This window comes from Eulemur rufifrons, chromosome 1, assembly GCF_041146395.1.
Source record: "Eulemur rufifrons isolate Redbay chromosome 1, OSU_ERuf_1, whole genome shotgun sequence".
Taxonomy (NCBI): domain Eukaryota; kingdom Metazoa; phylum Chordata; class Mammalia; order Primates; family Lemuridae; genus Eulemur; species Eulemur rufifrons.
This window is the reverse complement of record NC_090983.1, coordinates 102,985,640-102,997,947: the sequence shown is the minus strand read 5'-3', so window position 1 is coordinate 102,997,947 and position 12,308 is coordinate 102,985,640. Positions and strand designations below refer to the sequence as shown.

The window sequence follows — 12,308 nt, the reverse complement described above, 5'->3', positions numbered from 1 at the left end:
TCTTGGTCCCTTCCTTCCTATTGCTTCACCCTTCCGATTCTTTTCATGTTCCTCGTTTCCTTCTGATGTCCTCCCACCTGTCTTCTCTTCTTTGACTCGCTTCTACCGGTGGGCCACCTGTTACAGCGGGGACCCTGTTGGCCGCCCTAGCAGGGCACGTCGTCAACTGGGAAACCGCTTGTTTAAGGTGAGACTAGAATTTGGTCGCTGGATGCGCTGTTTCCTTTCCCCAAGCTGTTCTTGACCAATGGACAGGTCTGGTTTTCCAGACCGCAGCTCTGTAAAGCAAGGAAGATGGAAGAGGGCCCCCTGGCCGAGGGTGGACCGTGTTGCGCCACCTGGCTGTGGGTGTGCTTGGTCCTGACCCCGAGACTGAGGCTCCTAGCCCAGAGGTGGGGGCTTGTCCTGGCCCTCGGGAGCAAGAGCGCATTTTCCCGTACATGGGATTGCTCCCGTGTCTCCTGGTACCGTGTGCCCCCCGTAGTGCTCCCGTATCTACTTGGAGGGCCGAGTTTTGGCTATTGATTGAGAAGAAGACTTTGGCTGCAAATATTAATGGAGTGAGGAAGTCTAGAGTGGCTTTATGGATGGTGATCACCTGCCCTTGGTTATTTGCTGCAGGGGGTTCTTTCTATTTTACTTCTTGCAAACACTCCACAAGTATTGTGAGCCTCTGCAGTAGGGGTGAAGGAAAGCAGTTGCTGCCTGGAAATCAGGGAGGTTATGCACCCATTATGCTTCTGCGTGGGGCTGAAGGAGCAGCCTGCGAAAGCTGCAGGGCCCCACATCAGCGTGGGGTGAGACTGAATGTGCCGCAGTCAGAGGTCAGAGCTAGAGAGGAGGGGCCATACAGACTGCAGAGGGGAGCACAGTTGTATCCGGAGGAGTAGAGAAAAGGCCACTCCAGCGTTGAGCGCACCTTGAATGACAGATACAGGGGTTGGACTTTGCTCTGCAGTCAGAGGGTTGGGAAAGGGAAATGGAAGACATGCAGACCTCTGCAGTGAGCACTCCGTGATCTCATCTGCCCTCTCCCAAAACATACCATGAAATTCAGGAAAGTTGAATAATCCAGCTGTTGGTTTTTCCTCCAACTAAAAGTGTTTCATTAGGCCGGGCGCGATGGCTCATGCCTGTAATCCTAGCACTCTGGGAGGCCGAGGTGGGTGGATTGCTCGAGGTCAGGAGTTCGAGACCAGCCTGAGCAAGAGCGAGAACCCCGTCTCTACTAAAAAATAGAAAGAAATTATATGGACAACTAAAAATATATAGAAAAAAATAGCTGGGCATGGTGGTGCATGCCTGTAGTCCCAGCGACTCGGGAGGCTGAGGCAGGAGGATTGCTTAAGCCCAGGAGTTTGAGGTTGCTGTGAGCTAGGTTGACACCAGGGCACTCTAACCAGGGCAAAAGAGCGAGACTCTGTCTCCCAAAAAAAAAAAAAAAAAATGTTTCGGCTGGGCGCGGTGGCTCACGCCTGTAATCCTAGCACTCTGGGAGGCCGAGGCGGGTGGATCGCTCGAGGTCAGGAGTTCGAGACTAGCCTGAGCAAGGGTGAGACCCCGTCTCTACTAAAAATAGAAAGAAATTATATGGACAACTAAAATATATATATACAAAAAATTAGCCGGGCTTGGTGGCGCATGCCTGTAGTCCCAGCTACTCGGGAGGCTGAGGCAGTAGGATCGCTTAAGCCCAGGAGTTTGAGGTTGCTGTGAGCTAGGCTGACGCCACGGCACTCACTCTAGCCTGGGCAACAGAGTGAGACTCTGTCTCAAAAAAAAAAAAAAAAAATGTTTCATTGTTGTGTAGCTCTGATTTCATCCGATCCCAATTTCCTTGAAACCCTCCTTTCCCTCCTTTCAGGTGCTTAAATAGAACCCATTTTGAGAAAACCAAGCTAGATAAAAATGTAAGTGGGACCTTAATCACACTGGCAAAGAACCCCCTTCCCTCTCTCTTTGCCCAAATGGCTTTCCTTCCTTTCCAGAGTTGAAAGGCATTCTTGCTCCCAGCTTGGAAGCTGCAGACCCGGCCCAGAGAGGCTCGAGGAGGTGGCCCTGGTCACCCCTCAGTTCCCCCCCCAAGACTCCTCCTTTCTTCCTTCTGTCCCAAATATGTGCAGCAGTGAGACAGGTGGAGATGGCAGAGACTGGGGTTTACTAAGCAACACCAAGACCAGGGACTCCCCAGCCCAGCAGCACTGAGGCAGCCTGGGTGGGTTTCAGAGATAACAGCAATGTTTGCGTGAAGGTCTGGAGTGTGGGGCTGGAGGGAGCACAAGGGGAAAGCGAGGTCCCAGAGAATCCTCCTTGAGGGGATCAGAGCTGCCTTGGCAATGGGCGTTAGAGCAACAGGTGTTGTAAGAGTTGATATGAGACCAGAAATGAACGAGGTGCCCTGGCCCCCAGGCAGCACACTGCCCGGGAGTGCTGGTCAGTCACCAGCCACAGAGCCAGTGAGGAGGGCATTTTAAATCACCTCTTCATCTTCTCGGCTGCTGCTCCCATTCCTCGGCCCCTGCTCCCATTCCTCGACCCCTGCTTCCTGCCTTGTTTGGTGGGACCTGCCTCTGCAGTCAGCAGCACTGGATGTGTAAAAAGACATTGCATGTATGCTATAGACTGGGGAGGCCATGAGGCCGTCCGTCTGTCCCAGCTGGATTCCCCGGTGCTCCTCTTCTGCAGTGGTACTAGCAATTTGCCGTCCTTGGCAAGAATTGAGAAATCAGGCACTCAAATAATTCTCTTTAGATTTGTGGTTCAGATGAGGAAGTCTGGTTGGAAAAGCCTGGCAGAGAGGAGAACTTGAAGGGAAGAGGAAGATTACTTATATTGAGCATTTTCTATATGCTCTGCTAATCTAGATACGAAAAGAGGCTCAGAGAGGTGCAGTAACTTACCCACAGTTGCCCAGTGAGGCTGTGTCTGAACAGAGCTTTGGGCCTGGACGGGTGTGGCTCGAGGGGGCCCTTTGCTGGCTTCGGGGCTGGGGGCTGTGCCCGGCCCAGCAAGGACAGGCAGTGTGCTGGTTTGGTTGGCACGGTGAAATACTTCTGGCTACGGAGACGCTCAGTCTTCTTATTGTTGCTATTCAGCAATCACAGCTTTTTTCTGGGTGCCAGCTTTCTCATTTGCAAAACAAAGAAATTAAAACCAAAGTTTGACTCTTTGCTGATCAACTCGAAAATCCCATGATTATGCTCAGAGTTACATGATTTGGGGTGAGTACTCCCCACTGAGTTGGCCTTTGTTGCGTGTTGTGTTTCTATTTGACTAGTCTAATGGCTCTGAGGCAAAGCACATGTGACTAATCTGTTAAGAAAGATTAAGAGTTACCAGTAAGGAAGGGATCCTTGGCACAGCTTAATTGTCTGATTTTCATGGTGGGGCCTGTTGCTGAACATTTTTAGAGGTCCCGGAAAGAACCAGAAAGGCCAGCACTTGGGCCTGGGATTGCAGCTGACCCACAGGCACAGCACCGGCCAGGGAATCCGGGCAGGACCTGTAGACGCTTGCTGTTTCCAGAAGACTTCTGGAATGCATTTTCCCTGAAATGTCACTCACCCGGCTGTGGGGAAGACTGCCCTCGGAGGCAGAATCTGAAAATGAAATGCAGTTGACAGGGTGGAATGTCCATGGCCCTTCGCTGTGCCCCGTGCTCTCATCTGCCCCCAGGCACCCGGAGCCCAGAGCCCTCCTGTGCTGTCACACTGCTGTGACCTGGCTCAGGCTTCTTCAGTTCCTGTTCTGGACGTGTCAGCTCACAAGCTTCATTCTCAGTTCAGGCTCAGGGGTTCACAGTGTTCACTACCTGTGCTTCTGTGTGGTCAGTGCCATGATTTCTTCCTGGTGGAGAACCCACGGGGCTTCTGGGTTCCTCCGCAAGTCTCGGAGGCACCTCTGGCTCAGGAGGGCATCGGGCGTCTGTGCGGCTGGGCCTCTCTGGCTGTCAGACATTAACAACTGTTGTGTTCTAGGCACTAGAGATGGTAGGTGAATCACGACAAAATCACAGCACAGAGAGAGACAGACAGTGGCAGTTCGTCACGAGCCGCAAGTGCTCTGGGAAGCACGCCCAGCGGGCTGACGTGGGAGGGTACCCGAGCCACCCTCAGCCGACGATTTGTCAGGACTCTCAGAGCTCAGAAACGCGGTTACACTCGCGGTTCTGCATTATTACAGTGAAGCATCCAGGTTGAAATCAACAAAGGCAAAAGGCACATAGGCCAGGAGAGATCAGGCATGAGCTTCCAGGTGTCCCCTCCTGTGGACTAACATGGATTATGCTTAACCTGCCCAGCCATGATATGAGACAACACCTGTGAAATATTGCCAACCAGAGATGCTCCCTAGGCCTTGGGGTCCAGGGTCTTTATTGGGGTCAGTTATATAGACAGGCAGCACCCACAAGACTGAAATTAGTTACTCAGTCTCCAGCCCCACTCCAGAGGTTGGACTAATACAGCACAGCTCGAGGTCCCCCCAATAGATTATTGTTGACATAATCTGTCTGACGTGGCCCAAGGCCCCAGATATACAGAGACACTCTCATCAGGCAGGATGTTCCAAGGGCTTAGCGATCTCCCAGGAGCTGGTCAAGGAATGTGTAGGGTTTGAACATCCCCAAGCCTTTATTGCACAGTTGAGGAAGCTTGGAATAGGGATACCAGACCCAACCTGTTCAGGGGAGCAGGCCAGGAAGGAAGTGGTGCAGTGGTGCAAAGAAACGCTTCAGAAAAAGGTATTGCCTGAGGCTCAACACTTGCAAGTTAGCTGTGATGAGTAAGGAGTAGAAAGAGCTTTCAGGAGAGAGGACTGACGTTAACAGATGCAGACGGATGCACGAAGGAAGGGCGCCTGTGTGCACTGAGCCCCTGTGCGAGGTGCTGTGTTGGGGGCCCTCAGCAGGCAGCAGTTGCACATCATATGGAACAAAGAGGCACAGATGAGAGAGAGAGAAAGGCCAGGCTGCAGCTGCCCCGTGGTCGAGCCATGACACTTGGAGCTGTGGAAAGGCTTTCGGCAGAAAGCTGGTGTGACCACACTGCTCGCTTGCTCCACTTCTCTCTTTGTATTTACAGATGCTCCTCGACTCACGATGGGGCTGTGTGCAGTGAAACCACTGTCAGCTGAGATGTCATAAGTCGAAAATGCGTTGAATACACCTAACCTGCCAGACATCAGAGCTTAGCACAGCCTCCCTTAAACATGCTCAGAACACTTACATTAGCCTACAAAGCCTATTTTACAATAAAGTGTTGAATATCGCCTGTAATGTATTGAATACTGTACTGAGAGTAAAAACGGTTGTATGAGTACTTAAAGTATGGTTTCTGCTGAGTGCGTGTGGCTTTCACATCATCATAAAGTCGAAAAATCATCAAACTGAATCATTGTAAGTCAGAGACTGTCTGTATTTATCTTTAAGATTATATACGGTAAAAGGCACACTTTTTGGTATACAGTTCTAAGAGTTTTGACAAATACATGCAGTCATGTAACCACTACCATAATCAAACTACAGAGAAATTCTTCACCCCAGAAAATGATGCTGCCCTGTGGTCAGGACCCCTCACCTCCACTCCCTCACGGGTCTGTTCTCCATCCCCGTGGGTTTGCCTATTCCAACATGTCATAGAAAAGGAATCATGTCATATGTTGCCTTTTGAGTCTGCCTTCTTTAACCTGGCATAATGCATTTGAGGTTCATCCATGTTGCATGTAATCAACAGGGTTTTTTCCTTTTAATTGCTAACTAGTATTCCATTAAATGGATGTGCCACAGTTTGTTTATCCATTCAGCAGTTGAAGGATATTTGGACTGTTTCCAGCTTGGGGATTTTACAGATAAAGCTGCTGTGAACATCAGTGTGCTAGTCTTTGCATGGATGTAAGTTTTCATTTCTCTTGGGTAGATACCTAGGAGCATGTTGCCAGGTCACATGGTAAGTATATGTCTGACTGTCTGAGAAACTGCTGGGCTCATCCAAAGCAGCTGTGAGGTTGTGTCCTCCCCACCTACATTCTCACTTGCTCTCAGTACTGGCTTTTTAAATCCAGGCTACTAGTTGTGTAATATCTCATTTGGTTTTAATTTGCATTTTCCTAATGACTACTAATACTGAACTACTTTTCATGTGTTTATTTACCAAATTATATCTCCTTTATTGAGACATCTAAATCTGCACAGTTTTTGTTGGATTGTTTTCTTGTTGCATTTTGAGAGTTTTTTATATATTCTGAGCACAAGTACTTTGTCAGATAATGTGATTTGCAAATATATTTTCCAATCTGTGGCTTGTATTTTAATTACCTAATAGTGTCTTAGAGAATTAAACAAAAGTTTGTAATTTTGATGGAATCCAGTTTATCATTTTTCTATCTTATGGAATATGCTTTTGGTGTTTTATCTAGGAAATCTTTACCTAACCTGAGGTCACAGAGAGTTTCTCCTGTGTTTTTTTCTAGAAGGTTTTAGTTTTTATACTTAAATCTATAATCTATTTTGAACTAATTTTTATAAGGTTTGAGATAAGGATGAAGGTTCATTTTTTTGCATGGGCATGTCCAGCTGTTAGAGTACCATTTGTTAAAAAGACTATTCTTTCTCCATAGACTGACATTGTTCCTTTGTCAAAAACCAACAGTCTATATTTGTTTGGGTCTCTTTCTGGACTCTCTGTTCTGTTCCATACTATACCTTTAAATCAGGTTTGTGGGCCCTCCAATTTTGTTCTTCTTTTTCAATTTTTTTAGTTTTTTTTCCCTTTGCCCTTCCACATACATTTTAGAATAAGCTTGTCAATATCTACAAAATATCCCGTTGCAGTTGTGATATAGATTGTGTTGAATGTGTCAATCAATTTAGGGAGAATTGAAATCTTCACAATGTGGAGTCAGTTTATAGATACTGTACATCTGACACTAGGCAGCCAAGCCGAGAACTCCTGACCAGATCTCGCCTGCAGTGTCTGTAGGTTTTGGTTAATTCCTTTCCTTCTGAGGTTTGGACTCCTTCTGAGTCCATACACCTTCCAGAAAGTGGCTTTCCTTACCAGTCTGTAAGGCTGGGAACCCTGTAAGCCAGGTACTAGGCCAGTTTTCCAAGAGGACTTTGTAAGTATTGGCTCCATAAACTCAGTCTTGGCTCCTTAAAAATGTCTGGTCATATTTAATTACATGGGCATCATTCTCAGATATGACATTTGGGGAGAAGTCTTGATTGCATAACCAAAGTTTCTAATGAACATCCTGCTAACAAGAAGGACATGTTGACCCTATGCAAATAATTATTTTACCATGAAAATAAGAATACTCAGTAAGAGTTTCCAAATTCTGGAGGGGTTAGGCAGGAAGAAAAATGTATCACTTACAAATGTTTCATTTCAGTTTACGGGAGTATAGTCTTCTAAATGGCTATTTTTGTTTTTTGTTTTTTTTTGTTTTTGTTTTTTTTTTTTTTGAGACAGAGTCTCACTTTGTTGCCCAGGCTAGAGTGAGTGCCGTGGCATCAGCCTAGCTCACAGCAACCTCAAACTCCTGAGCTCAAGGGATCCTCCTGTCTCAGCCTCCCGAGTAGCTGGGACTACAGGCATGCACCACCATGCCCGGCTAATTTTTTTCTATATATATTTTTAGCTGTCCATATAATTTCTTTCTATTTTTAGTAGAGATGGGGTCTTGCTCTTGCTCAGGCTGGTCTCGAACTCCTGAGCTCAAACGATCCGCCCACCTCGGCCTCCCAGAGTGCTAGGATTACAGGCGTGAGCCACCGCGCCCGGCCTTAAATGGCTATTTTTGTGTTAAACATAACTTAAAAGAAAGGAAAAAGAGATTCCTTATATATCCAGAAGATAAAACATTAAAATGTCAACAATATTCCAAATAAAGGCCACAGTCATTTTCTTTAGTTCATTTGGTTTTTATGTAATTAATTCTTACTCTGCTCTGTCTTGGGTTTGTAGTCTCTTGAACCTGCTTCTCTACAAGGGTTCTGGAAATCCTAACTCACTCACCTGTGGCCTCAAAGTTGTCCATGTTTATGTGGTGTCAGAAGCCTGCACCCGACAGTGCCTGGCGGAGTCCTTTTCACAGGGCTCTGAGACAGTCTTCCTTGTTGAAGAGTCACTCAAACAGAGCACTGTCTGTAAACTGTGAAATACTTAAAATGGCTGTGGTTAACTTACTACTGATAATTTTCAAAAGTGAAAGATCTAATGAGAGCTCCTAACAGGAATTGTGCAACTGACAAGGACATTTGGTTGTTTCTGCAATACGAAAAATGAGATAATAGAGTCAAATCAAAAAAATTTAGATAACAAAATTATTATTATAATGAGTAACTCCATTTCCAAAGAAAACAGTTAACATTACATGTAATGTATAAAAATAGATGAACATAATCCATTTTACAGAGAAAAATATTTTCGGATACAACATATTGTAATCCTGACAAAATTACATCATGCATATACTAAGCATACAGTTAGAATATACCAAGGTTATACCGAGAATGTCTATAAAGAGATTCAGTGAGTCTGGAGCAAGGTCTGAGCATCTGTATGTCAATAAAACTCCATAGGTAAGTGATACAAACCCCCAAATGAAAACCACTGGCCTATGAAAAGCAAGAGTCAAATCAAAGAGTAAAGTTGCAATCAAGTTAACATTTTAAAAATAAATGAAATTATGATTGACAGCAGGATACAAGTACTGTTGTTCTTTGATACCAGGGAGAGCAGTAGCAGGAATCTGACAAACAGAAACCTGTTGTGGACAGTGAGGGCTTTGGAAGTTCTCCAGGAACTTCCCATACAGCATACAATTTTGAGAATGTTTATATTAACATTTTACCGATTCAGATTCAACCTAGGGAAGGCTAAGTATTTCTTCTGGTTTGACAACTCTTCCCATTCAGCTCCCCAGTAGTAACATAGCAAATAAACCTAAGTATTTCTAGCACTTGTTTTTTTCTATTATACAAGGTGACAGAACAAATGCTTTTATTATTTTCCAGGGGCCGTCTGGGAAATCTCAAAGATGGCTTTGGGTGCCAAAGTTATTTAGTGTATGATTTTGGAAAGGCAAAATATCAAAAGTTGTCGGGAGATTTGGTTAAGATAGGAGTGTGGTACTGAGAACAGTACTTGGCTACCTATTTAACCAAAGTGGCAATAAAATAGTTTTAAATAAACATTACCATAAAGAACCTTAGCTCTTTCCTAAATAAGATACTTTTTTCTTAAATAATCAAGGGCATGACAAAGTCAACATAAAACACAGGAAATGATTCTGATAATACACAGAATCCCTACTGTCTACACAGAAAGCAACAGATAACCTGTTATAACCGCTTATTAAAAGCAGACCAATAATCCAAGAAATTTATTGTAACAGAAAATCAAATTCTTTTTTTTTCTTTTGCATCAGTATAATATTTGGTACTAAATCTCTTTTTTAAGAGAGGCATCCGTGACTCCTAGGGGTTGACTTGGAGGTGCCCTCTCTGAGGGATGTGGTCCGGAACGGCTCAGTTTGGTGGGGGAGACGTTCGGTTCAGTTCTGGACCTGGGGACAACTTGCCACTCAGTCAACAGGGAGGACCAGATCCCCGTCTTCCAAGGGTATAAGCAACTAATTGTGTTAATCCTTGTTTTTACTTCCTGTATTTCCTGATCCTTTGATATCTTGGTGCCTTGCAGACCCTGGAGAGACTGCCCCTCCCAGGGATAGCTAATTCCTAGAGAATTACGTAATTCCTAGAGAGTGTGCTCCTCAAATGCAAACTAACCAACCCAGAGCCCATACCCTCAGAACCTTCCTCTACTGGGCTCTCGCCTGCTTTGCCGCTCTCCACCCCTGCCCCGGTTACCCCAGGGCTAGGACCAGGCAGTGAGGGCAGCCCTGCACCCTCGGAAATCAACGAGCCCGTCTCACACCGGCTTAGCCTGCCTCCCTTGTCTTTCCCAAGGGAACCACAATAAAGACTCCTGCCCATGTCCCCCATCCACTGCCTCCTGGCCAGCACAGTGCTCCCCAGCCTGGCCCTGTGTGGCACTCCGCACCTCCGTGTCTGGAAAACTGTGCAAGTGAACTTGAACTGCTTCCCTCACGATAGTCACTTCCGTGTCTGTCTTACCATACTTGATTAAAACAAATCCCGGACACATTTAAAAACACAAATTACCTTGGGAGTAATGACATGGCTTCCAGACCTGACACCCAGGCCATCAGCATGTCCGTGGTGGGAGGACACTGCTGAGCGGAGGAGGCGGGTGAGGAGAAGGGCGAACGGCGTCACACCTGGGAGGGTTCTGTCCTTCCTCATTGCAGTTCTGTTTTATAGGTAAGGAAGATGGGAAAATGGGGTGCACAGAGGTTGGATAACTGACTCACATCACACGGCTGGCGAGTGGGTAGTTTGGGTTTGACCTCAGGTTTGTTCCGTCCTGTCTACCTCTGATCTGAAGGTCTTGTTTGGTCTCCATGGAACAGACCAGGAAGTTGGTGCTGGAAGAGGCTGTCCAATGCCACGAGTGTGGAAGTGAAACTAGACTCATCTTCTAGAACATCCCAGAGGTGTGACCCAGAGCATTAGTCTTGAGGGATAGTAGGTGGAAAAAGGGATGCATGAGTCAAATAAGTTTGGAGAACGCAGTCAAGCATCTCAGAGCCTATGATGTTCTTGTCTGTATTTAGAGCTCTCAGAATTCATTTGGCCACAGGATCGTGTGTATGTGTGTACGTCTTGCGGAGCCAGTGCTCTGAGGAACACACTTGGGACATGCTGAACCAGCACTTGGTTTCCTGCTTGCACCTGTGTCTCGGGGTGCCGCACGCCTTTCCTGGGCTCCGAGCTCGGGGAAAGGAACGTCAGGCTGTCAGGTGAGGAACTTAAAAGGAACCCTTTGAACTGTGGTCACTAAAGTCAGCTAGTAATAGTGCCAGCAAATGACTCAACAGAAGGGGAGGAGGAGGAAATACGAAGGCAGATGTGAAAAACCTTCCTCTGGAAAATTTCAGAAAATAAAACCCGACGTGTGGAAGAGTCACTGTAAAAAGAAAAGATGGGATCCCACAGCCTGGAGGCAAGCGATATTGAATGAGAGGGACTGGCTTATGCAGAAGAGATGGGACGTCAGAAATCCAGTATGCGGTCCGGCCTGTGTGTGTGTGGTGTGTTTGTGAGGTGTGTAGTATTTGTAGTATTTTGTATGTGTTGTGCATGTGTGTTTTATGTGTATGTTGCGTGTGTGGTGGATGTGTGTGTGTAGTGTTTGCTGTGTGGTGCATGTGTGTTGGGGGTGTGTAGTGTGGTGTGTGTGGTGTGCTGCAGGTAGATGCTGTGTCTTTTTGCTGCATTCCTCCCCGCGTCAGCTTCCTTCTCCATCTGCCCTAGGAAGCAGTGCCTTCCCCTGGTCACCTGGGGCAGCTCACAGTGTCCAGGTCCAATGTGGTGGTCTGTCCACAGCTAGAGGCCAAGTCTCTCTCGTTCCCAAGTCTGGATCCTTGGGGAGGATCCTGACTGCCTCCATGTGTATAGTCCTCTGAAGCTGCCACAGTCCAAGGCCTGTGTAAGCCAGAGGGACGACGTTCCATGAGGCGTCCCCTGCAGAGTTTCCAGTGTCGTTGAAAAGATGCTGTTTATACACATGGAGCAGGGAAGATACAGATTGCTAGAAAGCGTAGCTCAGTCATGGCACTAAGGTGCTTAACAAGGGAGAGGCCCCACACCAGGCAGCGCAGGCTGGCAGCGCAGAGGGAGGCGTTTGTGCTTCTTAGCGTGCAAGTGCAGCTGTTCTGTGTACAGGAGGCCAAGAGGGCCGTGGCGACTGCGGGTTAGGGCTCGAGACCATCCACCGGCAGCCACCTGGGCCTGGCAGGAAGAGCTGAGAGTTCTCCTCAGGGAGTGCTTCATTTCGGGTTGCTGCCCCCTGCCCCAAAACAGCAGGATTTTTTTTTTTTTTTTTGAGACAGGAACTTGCTCTGTTGCCCAGGCTAGAGTGCAGTGGCGTCATCATAGCTCACAGCAACCTCAGACTCTGGGGGTCAAGCAATCCTACTGCCTCAGCCTCCCAGTAGCTGGGGCTACAGGCAGGTGCCACCACGCCTGGCTAGTTTTTTCTATTTTTAGTAGAGATGGGGGTCTCACTCTTGCTCAGGCGGGTCTCTAACTCCTGACCTCAAGTGGTCTTCCAGCCTTGGCCTCCCAGAGTGCTAGGATTACAGGCGGGAGCCACCGTGCTCGGCCAAGAAAGCAGAATTTTAAAGGGGTAGATGTGAGACAAAGATGAAATTTTGGGAAATAG

The 12,308-nt window shown here is 47.0% G+C and overlaps 1 pseudogene; it reads left to right on the top strand.

Annotated features, from left to right (window-relative positions):
- The window catches only part of LOC138387573 (SUMO-specific isopeptidase USPL1 pseudogene), a 38,193-nt pseudogene that overhangs the window by 541 nt on the left and 25,344 nt on the right, over positions 1-12,308 (top strand).